The 6,306-nt window shown below is 47.3% G+C and overlaps 1 long non-coding RNA gene across 1 annotated transcript; it reads right to left on the minus strand.

The window, feature by feature from the left end:
• Positions 1-4,249: 4,249 nt before the first annotated feature.
• Gm40948 lies at positions 4,250-5,218 on the minus strand. Its single transcript, XR_873399.1, has 3 exons — positions 5,046-5,218; positions 4,703-4,848; positions 4,250-4,589 (listed from the first exon to the last, which is right to left on the minus strand). It is a non-coding gene; the product is annotated as a predicted gene, 40948 (long non-coding RNA).
• Between the last annotated feature and the right edge of the window lie 1,088 nt (positions 5,219-6,306).

Consider the following 6,306-nt stretch of genomic DNA (forward strand, 5'->3'; position numbering starts at 1 on the left):
AAGAAGGCATTGCATCCCTCAGAGCTGGAGTTACAAATGTTTGCCAACCTTGTTACATGGGGGCTGGGGTCCCAATGCTGGTTCCCATGACTGGACATCCAGTGCTCTAAGCCATCTGTCCAGTCCTAATGACTACAGATTGGTGACAGCAATTCAGAAGGTTCCCCAGGAAACGTTGCCTTCAAACCTTATGCCTGTAACTGTATCGATGCATTATTAAGCTGGTTTGTGACATCTGACCAGCCTTTAATAAACTAGTGGTGTAGGATGGTGCTGTGGTTGGAATATGAAATGTTTCCCACGGGCACATGTGTCTTGGACACGTGGTCCCCAGCTGGTGGTTCTGTTTGGGGGAGGTTGTGGGACCTTTTGAAGGTGGAGCCTCTTTCAAGGAAGTGAGTCGCTCTGGGTGGGCCCTGGGGTTTTACAGACCAGTTCCACTTCCTGCCCTGTCTCTGTTTCCTGGTCTATCAAGATAGGAGCAAACGGCCCCCTGCCTCTCCTGACAAACTCTTCTTCCCCCCTAGAACAATGATCAAAAAATTCCTCAAACCAGCAGCTGAAATAGAGCCTTCCTCCTTTGAGTTGTGTTTTGTCAGTGATTTGACCACAGCAGTGAGGTAGAAATGGGGGAGCACAGTAACTCCTGTGTTGCTTGGTCATTGCATTTAAACCAAGCCCCAGGATATCACACATCCCAACCAGGCCTAGATGGTTAGGCTGGGACAGCCCAGCCTCTCCCTGCTACATCACATCTCACCTCCGATTCCAGTCCTCACCTAAAGCCTTCTGCTTCTCATAACATGAGGATAATTCTCCATCATTCCTGAGCTTGTAAACCGCCTGTCTCTCTTGCTCTGCGGTCCATGCCCAGATATCTTCTCAGAAATCTCTCTCCACCCAGCCTGCTCTACTGTCCTCTGAGGCATTCACCACTCCTGGACAGAGCACTATCCTTACGCTGAGCTTGGTTAGGGTTCTTTTTCCCCTTTAGACTATTTCCCTTACTTCTTACTTCCTTCATCTGGTCAAGTGCCTGTCATCTAGAACTGTGACTGACATGCAGCAGGCAATACATATTTGTCATCAGCAAAGAAACAAGGGGGAAAGAAAATCAGCGACCATCCTCACTCAAGTCGTTGAGTTGTGATGTCACGACCTGAACCCGGTGCTTGGGTCAGAGTGACAGTTATCAGCTCCCATGTCGCTTCACACTCCTGGGTTTCCAGGCTATTCTTTACTTCCTGAAGTATCTAGTTAGTCTTCCAGGCACAGAGAAATCTATCTTGTGTCTCAAAGCGAGCTGGAGTTTCTGAGGTAGGGATTCTGGCACTTTGGACAGCTGAAACTGCAAGTGTGTTTGCTTCTCTGAGTACAGCTGTGTGGAATTGAGCTGGGAATGCAGCCTGCAACCATGCCGGGGCCAGTGAACCACAAGAGAACTGTGCAGGCAGCAGCCCCCATGTGTCTTTGTGGTCGCAGTATCCTGCGTTTCAGAGTCCGATGTTCCTTTTCTGCACCTCATGGGAGAAGCATTTCAAATACGAGCTGGATACTTTCCAAGCCTTGCATTCTTTGGGATTCCCGTAGCCCAGTTTTAGATCTCTGCGAGCTTCCCTTTTTGGGATGGATCTAGGGACAGGAGTTCCTGCATGCCAGGAGCAGTTGTGTGTCACGGCGGAAATATTTATCCCATGCCGGTTTAATAATAGAAGCCTTGCACATCCACAGAGCTGGCGGCTAAACTTAGCTGCTGTTCTCACAGCTTGCTCCTGGAAGATGAGCTTGTCCACCTGGAAGGGGCTGGGGCAGAAGCATCTACGGAATGTACTTAGGATCCCCAGACCACTTCGGGCAGAACCAGAGCTTGTTTCCCACCGTGGCAGGGCCCAAGGCAGGGTTAAACTAAGGAGATGGTGTGGCTCTCTTCACCTTGGTGGGATGAATTTTAATGGTCAAGCTAGAAAACACTTCTCAGGCTCCTCTCCTTTAGATATGTACCCCAAGCAATCTTCAGAGCAGAGTTGAAGACATCTCAAGAAGGGCATCAGTTTCATCATGTAACTATCAGAAGGGTAGTCTATCTGCACAAATCTACAGAGGGGTGTGTGTGTGTGTGTGTGTGTGTGTGTGTGTGTGAAAGAGAGAGAGAGAAAGAGAGAGAGAGAGAGAGAGAGAGAGAGAGAGAGAGAACTTAACCATTGTTTTCTTCCATTTCACCCAGCTGGAACTTTTGGAAAAATTGATGGGATTTGATGGAGCACTTATTAAATGTGCTTACCCACCCTTTCCTCTGCTCTGCAGGCTCCTGGGCCTCTCTCACCCCTGTTCCTAGGTTTCATATCTGCTCAGTATTCAGAGGGTCCTGTGAGCCAGAACCTGTACTTGTGTTTCCTTGGCTGTGGCTGTTTGTTGCATGGGGTGAGCACGGAGCTTCTACAAGCATAGGTTTGCTCGCTCTTCCACACCAAGGAAATGAGAACCAGTTTTCCAGCCTGGGTCCCTCTGATTCTCGGGAGCATGCTCATGGTTCTGCTTCTACAGTGACCCTCTGGGCAAGGGATCTGGGTAGCCCTGAAGGACCTGGGGCTGGTCTAGGCCCACAACAACAACCCACTCTCAGGATACCAGGTTTCAGAGCCATTATCCTGTCTTTCTTTCCTATCTCAGTGAAGTTACTAGATGTACAGACTTGAAGCGTGCAGAAGGAAAGTAAGGACTGAACACAGAAGGGCCACTCTCCCTGACCTCCCCCGTCCCCAGGCCCACCTAGAGACAATGTCTCAGAAGGCCTGCTCTGCTGGCCACTCATGACCTTACCTCTTCATAACAGTCATGGGTCAACTTCTCTTTCTTTGTATTTGAAGATACTCGTTCTTAGGCTGGAGTGAGATAGCCCAGTTGGTTAAAGTGTTTGCGGTGCAAACACAAGGACCCAAATTTAATCCCCAGAACACCCGTGTGCAAATAAGATATTCTTTTCATCAAATTGTGGCACACACTCCTCTCCATCTCTTTCAAGTTCCCCTCTCATATTTCAATCTTGCTCTCATGCAACACACGATCTGCTATCTATGCCTTGAGTGGGTAAGGCCCCTGCAGTGTTCACTTGTCTCATTACACACAGTAACAGGTCACGTATGCTTCGTGCTCTTTCCTTCTCTTCTTTCTAAGGACAGTGGCTTTCCTTTGTGATTTCAGTTACTCCAGATCCGCTGAGGGTTGAGAAGATTACATGGTAGTTTCTAGAATTGGGGCCTAGAGAACTGTTTCAGTGGTTAAGGGCATTTACAATTTTTGCAGTGAACCTGAATTCAGTGGCCAGCACCCAGCTCAGGTGGCTTACAACCAACCACTTACAATTCTTCCTGTTATAGGGGAGCCAATGGCCTCTTCTGGATCTAATAGACCTGCACACATGTGGCATATGCATGGAGACATGGTTAAAAATAAAATAAAAACCTAAAAAAAAATTTCAGCTGAGCAGTGGTGGCACACACCTTTAATCCCAGCACTTGGGAGGCAGAGGCAGGCGGATTTGTGATTTCTGAGTTCGAGGCCAGCCTGGTCTACAGAGTGAGTTCCAGGACAGCCAGGGCTACACAGAGAAACCTTGTCTCAAAAAAAAAAAATCAGAAATGAAGGGTTCATGTCTTAAATTCCATGCTCTTCTGAATAGAATGATGGACTCTTACAGGGTCCTGTACTGCTCTGTCCAGCGTTGGAAACACCATCTTCCTAGTAATTCCACACAGTATATACTACCTTCTCGTTACACAGAAAGCTTCTAAAAATTTAAAAAAAAAAAGGAAGAGAGGAAGGTGGGAGGAAAGATATTGGGATGAATACAGAGGGAGAGGGAGAGGAGAGGGAGAGGGAGAGGGAGAGGGAGAGGGAGAGGGAGAGGGAGAGGGAGAGGGAGAGGGAGAGGGAGAGGGAGAGGGAGAGGGAGAGAGGAAGTTGTTCATCATGGTAGAAGTGTGAGGTGAGACAAAGTGGCTTATGACTTACTTCCTAACTATGGGCAGAGAGAAGAAAAATCAAGGGGCTCCAACCTCACAATTTGAAGACATGACTCTCTGACCCACAGGCTCCAGCTATGCCCCATTTCTTAGAAGCTCCACAACCCCCTAATAGATACCATTATCTGGTGACCAAGACTTTAACATACAACATATAATGAAAAAACATTACAGATGTGGTGTTGATTTTTGTTTTTAATTTTTTAATTTTTTATTTATTTTTTGGCTAGGATGGTGATAGATGGGGTTAAAAAGAGGAAAAGATGGATTAGAAGATGCTTTAGTCAGGCAGGACAGAGTCCCATTGGCTAGGGCAAGAGAGGTCATTGGGATGTTAGTCTCTGGGTTGGAAAGAATGGGGGAGGGGTGGGCTCAGGAGGGAGGATGGAGGTTAAGTTTGGATGCACTGAGTTAGAGTATGTCTTATGGCTTTTTTTCCCCCATGAATTATACACTGCTGTGACACCAAGTCCATGCATAGGGCGAAGTCTCATTTTTACCAAGTTCAACATCTCTGTTAATTTTCAGTCACAGATTCGATCCATTTGCACAGTGCAACAGTTAAAGCTTCCAAAACAGAAAACAGAAAACAGAATACTTCACAATCTTGACTACTCCAGAAGCGTGACGATGCTCAACGACATATGCATATATAGGTACATCTGTATTTACATTCATACTTATGTACTTATCCTGAGATGCATCGAGAATTTTTATAGTACAACACTTTCCACAGCATGTTTTAAAATGTGGGGCTCAAGAGATGGCTCCGTGGGTAAAAGTACTTGCAGAACAAACCCGGTGACTTGAGGTCAAACCCTGGAACCTGCGGTGAGAGGGAGAACTAGTTTCCAAAAGTTGTACATACACACACACAGACACACACAACTAAAACATCATGTGTGACTTGTGTTTCCACTGAAAAACCCTCCTGATTGGTGTCCTTATTCTCCTAAATGTAAGAAACATGAATCAGAATAGGATCTCACTCCCGGGGCTGCTTCATGCTCCCCAACTCCTTACATGCTTTGGGCTGATCTTTCTAGGTAGGCCACGTTGTCCTTGGCTATGACTTCAGACCTGAGGTTCATGACTACTCTGTTGTCAGCTCCTAGGCACTGCAGGCTTCTGACGGCTCATCCCCTCTGGTCCTCCCCGCTTCATTTCCTGACAAACGTTGTTTAGTCTTCAATATAAATGGGAAGAAGAGCAAGCTGTTGCTTAGTTACAAAGAACAGACTGTCCCATCAGCACCTGGGGCCAGGGTGGAACCAGCAGGGGCTTCCTGCCCACCTGTGGGTGAGAGCACTTGTCTTGTCTAGGGTGTTGGTGAGAGAAGAGGAGGCCCTGAGAGGCAGTGGGAGGACTGTGGGGCAGGAAGGATGAAGGGCTCTGGACTGACTCATCCCCTCTCTGTGGTCCTTCTGTCTGTGGGGTGCGTGGATGAGCGCCCCGTGATGGAAATCACCATGTTTCCATTCCAAAGGAAATGGGCTTTTCTGCAGCCTTTGTAAATGAGGTAGTTCTTTGTCACACACATTATGAACACCGGAGGGGGGAGACAGGCTGTGCTTCAGCCATGAATGGAATGCATTTTATGATTAATAATATGTGATCTTTGTTAAGTTTTCTGAGCAGGAAAATAGACCTGCCCCTCAGAGGAATAAGAAGTAAAAGAAATGGGGGCTTGAGTGATTGTGAGGGGAACCAGGCGTGGGTGGATAACAGTCTGAAAGACTTCAGTTGGAACTTCAAAACATTATGCAAGGGGTGATGGGGAAGAACCTATATTCTGTGTTTCCCCTGTTCCGGTTGGCTGGCTGGCTGACTGCTAGGTGCATACAAAGTTCAGGGCAGGGCAAGCTAACACCTAGCAGGGGGAATTCTGGGACCCTTGAGAAAAAAACAGACCCAAGAGGTTGTAAGATGTGGTATTGTCCACTGTGACAATGACTGCGGTTTGCTCTGCTTAAGGAGGAACGGTTATCTTTGGCTTGCCATTTTATTTTAGAAGCTTCAGTCCGTGTCTGCTTGGATCTCTTGCTTTAGGACCTGGGCTGAGGAAGAATGAACTAAAGGGGAGTGTGTGGAAGACCCAAGCCTCTCTCTTACCCTATGATGGAGGAAGGGAGGAAGAGAGAGACAGAGTCAGAGAGAGACAAGACAAAAGACAGAGACAAACCAAAGTCCCTCTATCCTTTTATCTCTTTCAAGGATGCATCCCAATGACCTAACTTCCTTTCATTCCACCCTCCCGCCTAAAGCTTTGACCATCTTCCAGTTG

This window comes from Mus musculus, chromosome 13 (genome assembly GCF_000001635.26).
Source record: "Mus musculus strain C57BL/6J chromosome 13, GRCm38.p6 C57BL/6J".
NCBI classification, from domain to species: Eukaryota; Metazoa; Chordata; class Mammalia; order Rodentia; family Muridae; genus Mus; species Mus musculus.